The sequence below is a fragment of the Trachemys scripta genome, chromosome 6 (assembly GCF_013100865.1).
Source record: "Trachemys scripta elegans isolate TJP31775 chromosome 6, CAS_Tse_1.0, whole genome shotgun sequence".
Lineage (NCBI taxonomy): Eukaryota > Metazoa > Chordata > Testudines > Emydidae > Trachemys > Trachemys scripta.
Genome location: NC_048303.1, coordinates 124,712,639 through 124,726,928, shown reverse-complemented (window position 1 = coordinate 124,726,928; position 14,290 = coordinate 124,712,639). Strand labels below are relative to the sequence as shown.

General features: G+C 44.8%; 1 protein-coding gene across 6 annotated transcripts in view; it reads left to right on the top strand.

The window, feature by feature from the left end:
• NRG1 (neuregulin 1) overlaps window positions 1-14,290 on the top strand; it is a 229,031-nt gene that overhangs the window by 168,273 nt on the left and 46,468 nt on the right. The gene's annotated exons all lie outside the window — the stretch shown is intronic.

The following is a 14,290-nucleotide window of genomic DNA, read 5'->3' as shown; positions in this document are numbered from 1 at the left end:
ACTCCCGGCCACCATCGCACACACATTTACCCACCCAGCAGCCCCTGGCATCTTCAGCCCTACTCACTCACCCCGTGACCTCCTCCATGCTTTCTGGGGACAGGGTCTCTGGGGAGATAGGCAGCCAGACTTTGTCTCCTCCTCCCTTTGCACCACTCCCAGCCCCCACCCCTCCCACTGGCTGGCAGTGAGGTCGAGCCAGCAGCCAGGGAGGAGAAGGAGGGGGCAGCTGACCCTGTCTCTCACTGTGGGCACGTTACAGAGGAGAATGGGGGAGCGAATCGGCAGGGGGAGGCATAATGTGGGAGACAGGGGAGCCAAAATGAAGGGTGCACAACAGAGCGGGAGCACAAAACCAGTTTTCCCCCAATGAGTGATCCCCCATAACAAAACCCCGCCCTGTACTGAATGTCACTCAAGGAGCTCCTCAAAACATGGCAGCTCTGACTCAGCAAGTTGGGGCAGAGGCATGAGAGACTCACATTTGGTGGGCCAGACGCCCATTCTCGTTTGTGGATGAGGGGAGACTGAGAAAGAAGGATTCAGAGGCATTCAGCTCGGGAACTTCAGGCTGTTGTTTCCACACAGAGACACAGTCTGGTCCAAACATTTCTAAGACTAAAAGAAATGATCTCATCTAACGTCCTTCTCAGCATTTAAGCTGTTAGTTTCCGTTTTTGCATTGCACTCCATTTGGATAGTGCACATAGGCGCTTTGCTTTCACTTTAGCTTATCGGCAGCTTCTAAGCAGTTTCAGTTCTGGTTCCCAAGCACTAGTAACAGCGTTGTTGCGGCATTGCCAACTCTCAGAATTTTGTTGCTGATCTTGCAATATTCGGTGCCTTTCTTAAAGCCCTGTCCTGTTGTTGCAGAGGAATCCCAGCTTTCATTTCAAAGAAAAAGAAAGTTGCTAGCCCTCATGGTTGTGGGGAAAAGCTTGGGAAATGTCAATCTTAAGGGCTCAAAAGCAGCAGACAAAATAAAAGAACTCCTAATTTATTATTTTTTAAAATCTTGCAATTCTTAAGCTGATCACACGATTTTTTGGCCTGACTCATGGTTTTGGAGCTGTAGGGTTTGGCAATACTGCTGTTGTTGTTTTAGGTCACATTCTAGGCGAATACTCATGTTTTTAAAAAGCCAAACACACACAAAAACATTTTTAATCTAAACGTTTTTGCCAATTCCCCCACTAGTTTGTTTTAATCTAATATTTGGAAGTAAAACTACTGATGTCGTTCCTTTCCCTGATTTATTTTGAACTCTCATCTTCTGGTGTTGATCTTCAGAAATCTTTGTTTCCAACTTTACAGTGAATATGAAAAAGATCAAAATCTATCTAGTAATTACTGTATGTGAGACAAATTCAGCATTTGGACCAAGGCCAGGACTAGCATAGCTGAGCTAAAATGTACAATTCTCATCCAGCCTTTGGATTGTCATTTGGGCTTTATTAAATTACTAACTGAAACTCAGGAAATAATATTATCTGGCTAGAAATATCATTTGGCCGAGTTCCACAGGCAGCTTTACAGGGTGGTGGAAAATCAGTTGCTAGGTCACCTTCAAGAAGTGTTGATACATCAAGATGCTCATTGGTGCAAGTATTTGCCTCAGGGCACATCCAGTGGCATCTAAGATTGATTCAGTGATTGAGAGACCTTCTGAAATCATCCTGTGGCCAGAAAGATGAAAAACAACCCATTAAAAGGCTTAATAATGTAAATGCTGGTTTATTTGTTAAAGGGAAATAAAGATTTTGGAGGAAGTGGAGAGTTTAAAAGGACACTGGTCTGCTGTCACTTGAATTAATGGTTCTTGGCCATGAAAGCCAGAAATATTGGCCTTATCTACAGGAACAAGTTGCACCAGTTTAATCTAAAGTGTGATTTTAAACCGATTTAGTTAAGCCATGCAAAGGGCAGTGTGGACACTGTTATTTCTGTTTACAACAGGCTTATTTTGGTTTAAATTGACTGAGAATAGGTTTAAGATGAAGTGTAAGCTCCTTCTATCTCTCTAATCGCTCCTTCATCGTATCCATTGGAGGATCCTCCTAATACCGCCTCCAGCTTCCTGTGGGGGTTTGTAACAGCCGCTTAGGTATGTAGGGAGCACAACACACCAGGTCTGTTCTCAACAACTGCTTCTTTATTACCTTCCAAAATGCCCCCAAGGACCAGGCAAAACTCCTATATATAGACACACACTCCAAATATATGTCTAGGGACTATCCTAAGCCACCAGGATACAATATCCCTTCCCCTCAAAGTTCAACAAAGTTCATTGAGAGGAAAATCAACAGGACTGGCAATAACTCCACAAGCACCCCAGTACTAAGAGACTGAGAATCCTTCAAGAGGTCCATTCCATTATCTGCTCCAACAGGAGCAAACTTTACCTCCCCAGACTCTGAACTTGGTTTTGTCACAGGAACAGTAGCATCTGCTGATCCATCACCGCCAGGTGGAGACAGTGAATCCTGTGAACCTGACTCAGGTTCCTCACCTCTTCCTCGGGCAAGTAAATGATCTATGTGCTGTTTCACCAGGAAATCTCTTACAGCAACCTGATAGGAAAGTGGGCCTGTAGGTTTTATAATTGTTCCAGGCAACCACTTGGGCATTCCCACAAAGCTGTGAACCCAAATGAGTACTCCAGGAGACACAAAGCAAGTGCTCTGTTGATGGTCACAATAGTGTTTCATATTTTCTTGATGTTGATGCACTTGTTTCTCCAGACGAGGTTTCAAGAAACTCCAGCAGGTATGTATCCGCCGCCTCATCAGTAGTTCCACAGGCAATACCCCTGTTGTAGCATGTGAGGTTGTTCTATAATTACACAAGAACCAAGACAGTCTGATCTGCAGCGACCCCTCCGTAACCTTCCTGAGTCCATTCTTAAAGGACTGAACAGCACTCTCTACCAGCCCATGTGTGGATGGGTGGTAGGAAGCAGATGTTCTCTGTTTGATCTCATTAGCCCTCAAGAAGGCCTGGAATTCCTCACTGGTAAAGACATTAGCATTGTCGGAGACCTCGGTGTGCTAAACAAGAAACAAAGCTCCTCAGTTGTTATAGATGAGGTAGCTACTCTGACTGGAATGACTTCCATCCATTTAGAATGTGCATCCACCACAACAAGGAACATTGACCCAAGGAAGGGACCAACATAGTTGATGTGTTGTCTGATCTAAGGCCTTCCTGGCTATTCCCTTGGTGATAGGTCTGCTACTGGAAGGAATTTTCTTAACTGTTGGCATGTGGCATGGCGCAGTACTACTTACTCCATCTCTCTATCTAGACTTGGCCTCCGGACATAACTTATGGTTAAAGTTTTCATTCGGGTCATCCCAGAGTGTGTTCTGTGCAGTTTCTCCAGGATTAACCTTCCTGCCTGGGAATGTATTATAACTAGGGTGACCAGATGTCCCAATTTTATAGGGACAGTCCCAATTTTTGGGTCTTTTTCTTATAGAGGCTCCTGTTACCCCCAACCCCCTGTCCTCATTTTTCACATTTGCTCTCTGGTCACCCTAATTATAACTCATGATCCCCGGAGGAGAACTCTGCTTCGGAGACTTAGTTCACAACCCCTGTGAAAATACGGATGTGTGTCCAAAGATACTGTCAACTTGGGCCACCCATGCTATACTAAATGAGAGACCTGGGGCAGAACAGAGCCACTCGCGGCTTATCGATCGGCTGATATTGGTAGACAATTAGCAATAATGCCCAACATTGCAGGCATGGCGGCCATAGGAGGAATAGCTTTGACTTCGTCCGGAAGTCCCAAAAGTGGCTTGTGGTCAGTTGTTATAGTGAAGTGTCACCCATAGAGATATTGATGGAACTTCTTGACAGCAAAGACAATATCCAATCTTTCGTTATCTAACTGGGGATACCATTGTTCTGCTGACGATAAGGAGCGTGAGGCATAGCAGAGTGGCCTGTCAGTCCTATATTCCATTCAGTGTGAAAGTACAGCGCCCGCACCATAGAGTGAAGCAGCGCAAGTAAGTAACAGGTCACACTTGGGGTCAAAATGCACTAGGAGTTTGGCTGACTTCAGAAGCCCTTTGGTTTCTTTGAAGGTGATCTCCTGATCATTACCCCAGTGCCACTCTGGACGTCTGCCTTGAGCTCACTCACAATTTTTGGAACTGGAGCTTTTTGATGTCTTTAATCTTCTCTTCCAGTAGTTGCAGTTCTTTTCTCGAAACACAATGTCCTAAATAAACCACCTCCTTAGCCATGAAAACGCACTTTGAGCACTTGAGTCACAACCCCACTTCCTTTAACCTTTGAAGGAGTGTTCTAAGTTCCATAGATGGTCCACTTTTGTCTCTCCTGTCATAAGAACATTGTCTAGGTATACCCTGACATTGCGCAATCCAACCAATAACTCTTCCATGACTCTTTGAAATATAGTTCAAGCAGAGGAAATCCCTAACAGTAAGCAGGTATACTTATAGAGTCTCTTATGAGTATTGACAGTGATCACAGCCTGCGAGTCTTCAGGACTACCTGTTGGTAAGCCTGTGGCATATCTAGCTTGGTAAACAAGACTCCACCCACTCGCTTGTTGTAAAGCTCTTCTGTGCAGGGAATCAGAGAGTGCTCCAAGTGGTAGCCTGGTTTGCAGTTTGTCTGTAATCGCCACACATACCTATGGAACCGTCAGCTTTTGCTACCGGCACTACCGGAGCAGCCCGCTCAGAGGATTTCACTTGTTAGATAATCCCTGTGGTCCCTAACCGTCGGAGTTCCTCTTCTACCCTGGCTTGTAGAGCATAAGGAACAGGGTGGGCCTTGCAAAATCAGGGGTGTGAAATGGTATCTACACATTTTTTTTCACCTTGAGATTCTGGAGTTCTTCCAGCTCCTCTCTAAATACTTACTCATATTTTTTCAAAAGGTCATTGATTGATCTTGTGCTTATGTGATACAGTGCTCCCAGGAGTCTTTTCCAATCTTGCTTTAAGATGGAGAGCCAATACTGTCCAAAAAGGTTTGGCCCTGCCCCAGCTTCCACAAAGAGAGGGAGACAAGCCCCCTCACCTCGACTTCCACCCTCCCCAATATGGGAATTTTCTCCGCAGGGCTGGATTTGAGTATAACTCAGATAGGGGATAAAGTCAAGCTGGGGAATGCATCAGCAATATCTTTATAGGTCTCTTGCACCAACACCATAGCTGCTTCCTCTATGTCAAGCTCCATTTTTCACATTCTGCCCATTCAGCTGTATCTTGACTAGGATTGGGCCTAACAAGATTTCATTTGATTCACGAGAGCGAGCAGCTCATCTGGTTCCTCCTTCTACAGTTCAGGGTCTCCAGCTGATGCTCCTTCCACATGGTGCATCCTATTCCCCTTTGTCTTCCAGGTATCCCTGCATTCCCTGATACTAATTCTGCAGCACCTAGCCAAATGTCCCTTCTTTTTACAATAATGACACTCTGAGTCTTTATGCTGCACTCCCCATGTGAAAGTGATTTCCCCCCCACACATCGGTAGCCCACTCTTTCTCCCTCTAGCATGAGAAGATCTGGAGGTTGGATCTTCCTAGTGTGGCTTGACCGTCCCTTTCCTATCCCTCAACTTGTGGATCTACTTGGCGGGGATCTAGAAAAGATGGCAGGTGCCTCTGGCCGCCATCTCCAGCACCACAGAAATATTCATGGCCTTGTTGGAGTGTTGCCAGAATCAGTCCCTGCATAGCTTCATTATTGATGCCATTATTGATGGTCACACAGCATATCCTCCCAACCATTTCCAAATTCACGCTGGGCTGTCAGCTGGCATAGATTTACCACAAACTGCGAGACAGATTCATTAGGCACCCTGATGCGAGAGTAAAATTTAAACCACAGGACACCAACAGGTGGGTTTGGTTCATAGTGAGCCAATTATAGCATCCAGTGTCACCCTTTCAGGAGTTCTTGGCTCCAGGAGATCAGGAATCAGTCCGTAGGTCTTGCAACCCACAACACGGGAGGAGGATAAAACTTCCATTTTGTCTCCTCCATTACACCATTAGCCAATAGATAACAGTAGGCGTGTTCTGCATAGCGTGTCTGTGTTTCTTTTTGAGGTTCGAATTCATCTTTCCTGCTTGGAGCTAAACCCCCCCTTCCATGCCTGCTGCCAGGGTATGGCTGCGGGAAGGAGCACGTACTGCATCTGTGGATATGGTGGCTTCGCTCCTGCTCTGACGTATGCTCCATAGGGCTGCCGAAGAAGTTTTGACTGAATTGGCATAAACTAGCTCAGGGGCTCCTGTGGCGGCTCAGTTGCTGTGCACCCCTTGTAGAAATATGAGTGCAGTATTTTAAAGTAACTTCCCGAGCCCCACAGTGTGGCTGTTGTGAGAGGGCATGTTTTGGAACAGTCCTCCACGGGACTACAGTGCTTTAATTGTAAGGGATCCTTGAATGTGGGCTGGGTGTTAAAAGTCACAGTGACTGCTTCTTTAACCATCAGTCCCCCTATTGGACTCCCTCCCAGCTCTTCTCATTCATACTCATTTTCTCTGCAGTATCCTCTCCCTTTGGACCACTGTGGCTGGTTCCCAAGAATCCTCTCTTAATATGGGCCAGAAAGGAAACATTCACAGGGATAGCTACAGTCTCTCGATTAGCAAGATTATATAGCTGAATTTTAGCTGATTTTATTTATTAGTGATTTATGTACGAGGGAGGTGGATTTATGGATAGAGACATGTTTATTACAGTGGATCCATTAGCACAGCTATAGTTAGGAGCCTGTCAGCATTTCATTATAAATCCGCTTTTTGACAGGTTTATAACGAGACTTTAGAAATTATCTACTGGGTGAAATGTGCCATTGAGTCTGAGCACATTTGATTTTTGTACAGGGTTGTATTTTTTTATTGCTAGAAATTAGATCACTTTTTTAGAGTCAAGGAAAGACTAGTATTGTGGTGCCTTCATGGTACTTTCTAACTACACACACACATTTCGGAAACGTCAGGCACAACAATGTGTATGTTGAATTGGTTTGCTCTAATACACTTTGCTGCAGGTGCTTATGAAATAAAAATTACGATTGGGCTGCATTAATAATATCATTTTCAGTGAGGAAATAGCACGTGAGTGAGAGAGCCTACTTGGAGGACAAGGACTATTAAATTCTCTCCTTCCCCATTACCAGAAATACTCCACGCTTTGTCTTTAGAAAATCGAAATTGACAATAGGTACCGACATTTACGTAGTAAGGGCCAAATCCCATTTACATTGGAGTTTTGTCATTGGCTTCCATGGGCCCTAAATAAAGACTCTGCAGTACTGAACTAAGCTGAGCAATCATTCTCTATCACCTTCTCACCGAAAGGCCATGTCTACACTAGGAGCACTTTATTGCCATCGGAATACCAGTATACTGTATCGTCAGAGAGCTCCTAGTGTGAACGCAGCAAAACTGCACTTTATACCTGTTTAGTAAAACCACTAACCATGACCAAAACAAGCTATATAGTGTAAAATTCCCTAAACTAGGGACTTCGACCAGCTATGTTGTTCAGAGATCACATCTTTTCACATCGCTGACTGACGTAGCTCTGCTGGCAGAAGTCTGGGGTGTAGATCAGGCATCAGAAATATACATCTAAATAAAATGAAAAACGTGTATTAAACACTAGCAAATTCTACTGCCACTTGTTAAAGTTGATTCCTCTTACCCTTATGGAACAAAAAATCTTTGAGGGTACAAATGTCTGAACAGCCCTTGAGAATTGCTGGCTATTATATTTTCAACTTATCTGGTTTAAAATCAGCAGGCGTTATCTCTGAAAGTAGTCAAGTAAAAAGGGAAAAGTGGGAAGGAATGTGTTGCTTTGTGTAAAAAATTGCTCTGAAGTCACCTTTTTACTGGCAGGAGCACATTTGATTTGTATCATTTCACACACACATTCATTTTTAAATGGTATTATACCATTGGGCTGGAAATTAAGGGGGCGGGGAAAAAGAAAAGTCTTCCTGATATATAAAGCACGTTGCTTGATGGCAGTTTCAAGTGCCTTGACAGTTCTCTATTAAAAAACCTTGCTTACAAGAGCTCTAAGATTTGGCTAAAAGCAAAACACCTAATAATGTCATTCTCCGCTACTCTCTTCTGCTGTGATAAGTTCTCAGAAGGAAAATGGAAATGAAAGTCTGCATTTTTCAGAAGAACAGCTGACCTGAAGAAGAGCTCTGTATAAGCTCGAAAGCTTGTCTCTCTCAGCAACAGAAGTTGGTCCAATAAAAGATATTACCTCACCCACCTTGTCTCTCTTTTTCAGAAGAGGCATATCAAAGGACTGCGTAGATGGAGTATTGGAGTGGAATTTTCCAAGTGTACCCACCCACAAAAGATTGTCTCTCTGTGTCTGTGTGAGCAGCTCTCAGGCAAGGCCGGAGAGTGGCTCCCCTAGCAGAAACCACATGCCAGATCCAAAGCTTTGTTAGGTGCAATGATCTGTTTGTCAGAGTCTAATAACCTTTTCCATGGGGAACAGTGCATGGCTGGCATGAAGAATTGGGATACAACTGTCAGGCAATTAATAGCTCTTCTTTTCTGTGGGTTATTTCTCAAAGACTTGTTTTAAATTGCAATGTGCTTCATAAAAATGTTCTGAAGAATGTCAGTGAGAACATGAATATCAAAGTAAATTGGCGAATAAATTCAGACTTCTCAATGCATTAAGAAGGAAGCTGTCTCTAGCAACAATCCTCGCACGACCGTCTTTAGGAGACCTTTCCAAGTGCCGCTGTCTTATCATAGTTGTCTAGGAGACACCTGACAGCTTGCGAGTCATCTTTTTTGCTTTCCGGATGAAATTCTTTGTGCAGTAAATTCCACTAGGGATCTGGGGGATCATTCTACACTGGTTTGTGATTTACATAGAAACCTCATGGGCTAGAGCCAGACTTTGCTGTGCACCACAGAGGGGCACTGGAGTTGTCTGAGGGATGAGAAAAGCCATAATGCCTCAGCATTGGCATATCCCCTTCCATGTCCAAGCATCCATAGGGCTCTGCTCCTTTGCACCCGTGTTAGCAGAGGGAGGGGTGGAGAGGGAGAATGAGTAATTGTCTTTATTTTAGAAAACCTTTGTACCCTCGATACACTGACTAACTTTCGGAAGTGTTTTTTTTTTTTTATTTTATTTTCAGTTCTAATATATTTCCCGACAGAGTTAGAGAATATTTCACCTTGTACTGAACCTTGAACAGAAGGCAGATTTGGGACATTTCAGCTAAATCCAATCTGCTAACTGTAAACCCCTTTTCCTCTCACTCCTCCATTGCTTGGGCCCCAGGACATAAAGCACTTCAGCAAATGCTTAACTTTAAGCATGTCCCGTGGCTTAAGAGCCTGAGCGCCAACTGAGTCACAACATCAGAGCAACACAACTGCGAGCCCTGCGAGCTCCCTGGGTGGGGAGGCTTGCTCTCAGATGCAGTGTAGACATATCCTTTGATTCATACTGAGGAGCACTAGAGATTGGACATTATAGAATGTGTAGGGGAGGACTGGACATTGGTCACTCACGCAAGCAGATTTAACCTGGGACCCTGACTTAGGCCCCAAGTCAGCAATGCAACTTAAACATGTGCCTAAATCCATTCTTCTTCATTAAAGCTCTTAAGGACATACTGAAGGCTCACCGAAATCAAGGGGACTTAAGAATGGAAAGTTAAATATGTGCTTTCTTGGGGAAGGATGAACTTAGGATCATGCTTAAAGTTAAGCACATGCTGAAGTGGTTTGCTGTATTGGGGCCCTGGCAATGGAGGAGTGAGAGGAGAAGGGGACGTTACAATTATCAGGTTGGATTTAGCTGACAGGTCCTTTATAATGAAAAGCTTGCGTGTCATTTTAGGAAGTTGGTGAATGGACTTTACTACCTAGCATTCAAAGACACATTGTCTCTATCGCCATTAGCAGAATGCATTAATCTTAAAGAGTTAAAAGATTAAACTGAAATTAGGAGTAGACCAATAGAAATTAGTAGAGTTAGTATATTTCTGTTTATCTACAGAATTTGAGTGCACACCTGAGACTAATAAGAAAGATTCTACAGCTAAAAGGGGAAGAAAAGCAGACTTTGAATCAACACATCTCTATGGGATGGAAGTATTTCATTAGTCCATCTGATAAGCAAATAGATAGATATCACCAGCATATAAATCAAGACTAAAGCATTACTTTATTGAACTTATAATATAGCACTTGCTACAATAACATGCAGGAGCAGTAAAAGGTTGGCAGACTGAGCAGTAATATTGACCTAGACTGCATGTTTATGAAGCACTTCACTACCTTATTTCAGTTTAACTCAAGCCACAATGGTTAAGCGTAGGGGTATTTTATAATTGAAGGTGTTGTTTAAAACAGGTGAGACACACAAATAGCAAAACATTTCACGTAGGAAGACAAAACCATAGAGCTGAGAGGAAAAAGAGCCTCTAACCAAGAATAAGAACTCCAGTATGTGCACTTACATACTTGCTGGCTCACTGAACTATTACGGCACCAGTCCTGCAATCGGATCCAGGCAAGCAGACCTTAGCAGTCAGCACGTGCAAGGGTTTGCCTCTGCAGACCTAGCTGCAGGATTGGGACCTATGTGTGTTAGTGTTTCCCCTTTGGGGGAATTGTTCTTGCAGAAACCAAACTAGAACAGGTGTTTATTAATGCTTTTGGAATTAAAATCATTGTGTGCATTTATTTACTGTACACTACATTTGTGGGATAGAAATGATAACGATGATATTGGTTATATTACGATCATACCCAGAGAGTCGAATCAGGATCAGGGCACCATTGTGGTAGGCACCGCGGCTTGATAAAGAGCGAGGCTAGACCCTTTTCATGTCTAGTTGGCTGGTTCAAATCCAGGTCAGCTTTGTAGAGACCTCGGTAGCAGTGTGTGCCTCTGATGTCTGTTCATTGGCCTGTATGAAATAGGGCTCCTGGTGCTCTAGGGGCATCAGCCCACTTCCTAATAGGCAAGTGCCCTAATTACAAAAACATCACTCCAGTTGCCTCTTACTGACAATCTTATTGGCAGCCAAGGGAGATCTGGGTGTGGTTCTGTGGAGAGAGTTCTGGGAACAGTGAAAACTGAATTCCTGTGTAAAAGGAGAAACCTAAAATGTAGCCTGCCGGGACTGTAATGAAAGTGAGCCATCTTGTTTCTCCAGAGTGTTCAGGGTCTAGTTGCTATAGAGCTCTCACTCCATGTGCAGTCGCCTCCCTCTCATCATCTCCACCCGGCCCTGCTGGGGCAGGGATCCCCATGACTCACGGGCCCACTGTGGCCGCACTTTGGGCTCCATTTCCTGAACTAGCTCCGTTATCCTATTTCATATTATCTGTCTCTTTTTGTGATTAGAAACCTTCCCCCCACGCTTCCAGGCTTGTCTTCTGTTTGGGGCAGCTGAAACGTGTCTGCGTGTTACACCGAGCTATATATGCAGTGCCTAGGGCATTCACAAGGGATCCTTTCCTTTTCGTAGAGGCTGGCCAGTATTATGCAAGTGTGTTGAACAGGACTAAAAATGTAAGCACTTAAGTATGCCAGGAAAGTTCCTGGCATTTGCCTTCAAGGTTTCCTGCCCGCATCTATGGTGCATTAGGCTATGTAGTGTATCTGATTCATTTCCCACTAGGTATCGATCTGCCATACACCTGAAAAAGCTGTACTAAGAAAAAGAAGGGGTATGTATGTCTGCTTTATTTCTAGAACTGTACTTCTGACATGAGCATCTCTCAGCAACTCGAGTGATAACTGGGCCATATCAATAGCGTCTGCAGATACCATTTGTGATGTGGATAGACAATGTAAGTGTGAGTGACATCATAGACTCTAGCTGAAGGTTCCCAATACAACATGTGCACAGTCTTGTGGTTTAGTTCAGTCTGTTCACCCGCGTTAAGTGATCAGCCCCCAGTTCATGGAGAAAGACTGTTTCTCAGATATCTGCCATCTGATTTCCTTCTTGTCTCACTTGCTCTGCTTTACCCTTCTACAGAAGGAAGAATGAGGCCTTCTGAACAGTCCTCAGAGCATGAGGCTTCGCTCCTTCTTTTACATCTATTTTCATAGGTTCTCGGGGCCTGGTTTTCATTTACACAAGGACCCCTGTAGGCATGGTGAAGAGGTCTCAAAGACAGTATAAATTACATTCACGCCCACTTTAAAATGCCTTTGCCCTGCCAGAGCTGGGCAAAGGGACCTAATGTAAATGAGAATAAGGCCCTCTGTATAAGAGACCATTCTCATTGAACACAATGCAGACTTCCAGGATTCTTTGCACATTTATATCACGAATTTTCAGATGAGTAAATCATTTGCATTGGCCTCCTGCCTGCACAGGCTTTAAATGAATGGGCTGTGATGAGCCACAAACTCAGTTTTGTTCAGGATAACGTGAACAAATTGTTCAGGATAACGTGTATTCTCCAGCTCGGGGTGGAAGTCAGCTTTTGGAATGTCCCTTCTATAATAGCAGTCGCATTTGCCTCCTTGTCAGTCCCATCCTCCAAGTGCTGACGTTTTCTCCGATGTTTGACACAGGCACTTACCTATTCAACTGTTGGTTTGCCAGGCATGTTTTCAGAGCCTGCTTTCCTCGACACATGACCTTTTGGCCACCACACCTTGTGCATTTTTTCTATCTGTACAATGTACCCAACATGACCGTCTATTTTTCTGTTCTTCTGTCCTCCGATTGGATTGGGGGCATTTAAACCCCCCATTACCAGTGAATGTGCCGTCTCTTGCTGCATTGTTTAGCCTCTCCCGATTTCCCTGAAGTGAAAGCTGACCTCATTTGCAGCTTTGTAAAGAGTTCCTTGTCTGAAATCCAATTGCAAGCCAGGTCTCTCTCTGCTCATCTCGCCTAATCTCAGATTTCCCCAAGTTTCTAATTTCCCCTGTGTTATGCGCAGTCGGGGCTCACGTCTCATCTCGTGTTTTCATATGAAAGACTAATCAGACTTCCTTAAAAACAGCCTCTAAATTTCCCTCCCTATCTCAAAAGTAAACAAAACAAAAATGTTCCTGGTCATGCTGCCTGGTGCATACGTCTCCTCTCAGCCCTCCGCGGTGAGCTGAGATGCTGTGCAGATCCTGCCGGAGTGCTGCTGCCAACTGGGTCAGTCTGTTGGCCTATCAGGGAGGAAGCGACCTGGCACAAGGAACTGAAGACTTAGTCTTTAGTTTTCTGCTTTTCTTTTCTCGGTTTGCACTCTTGAAGGGAAATTGCTTCTGACTCTGTGTCATGGCGGCAAGCGGGACAAACTGCGTTGGTTCAACAACAGTTTACATTCTCTCAAGCTTTCCTGAAGTTTCTATCTCCCAGACCCAGTAATTTCCTGTTTCCTTTTAGCTGGCCCTGATCTTCAAAGAGATAGTGCCACAGTAAGAGAGCTCTAGAATCCTTCCCTGACTGTTACGGTACTTGATTCTGGCTTCTAAAGGCAGAACTGGCTCCTTCAAAGTTCATCTGTGAATTTCCACAGACTATCATCCAGACTGTGACTAATATAATAGTCCTCCTTGAAGATTAAGGCTAAATATATATATATATATTTTAAAAGGTTATTTCCTATGGATTAGCTCAGACAGCGTGTTCTCGAAATGTGCCATTCAGCAACAAAAGCCAAAGATCTTGTAACTCTTCAGCTAGAACCTCTGAAGAGGACCACAGTGTGAGCTCGAAAGCTTGTCCCTTTCACCAGCAGAAGTTGGTCCAGTAAAAGATATTACTTCCCCCACCTTGTCTCTCTAAGGCAGGGGTGGCCGACCTGTGGCTCCGGAGCCACATGCAGCTCTTCAGAAGTTAATCTGCGGCTCCTTGTACAGCACCGACTCCGGGGCTGGAGCTACAGGCGCCAACTTTCCAATGTGCCGGGGGGTGCTCACTGCTCAACCCCTGGCTCTGCCACAGGCCCTGCCCCCACTCCACCCCTTCCCGCCCCCTCCCCGAGCCTGCCGTGCCCTCGCTCCTGCCCCAGCCCCTCCAGAGCCTCCTGCGCGCCACGAAACAGGTGACCGGGAGGTGCAGGGAGGGATGGGGAGGTGCTGATCAGCAGGGCTGCCGGTGAGCGGGAGGTGCTGGGAGTGGAAGGAGCTGATGGGAGGCTGCTGACGTATTACTGTGGCTCTTTGGCAATGTACATTGGTAAATTCTGGCTCCTTCTCAGGCTCAGGTTGGACACCCCTGCTCTAAGTGATGCTTAGTCTTGCTGGCAGCTTGGCAGCTGAAAGAGAGGAGT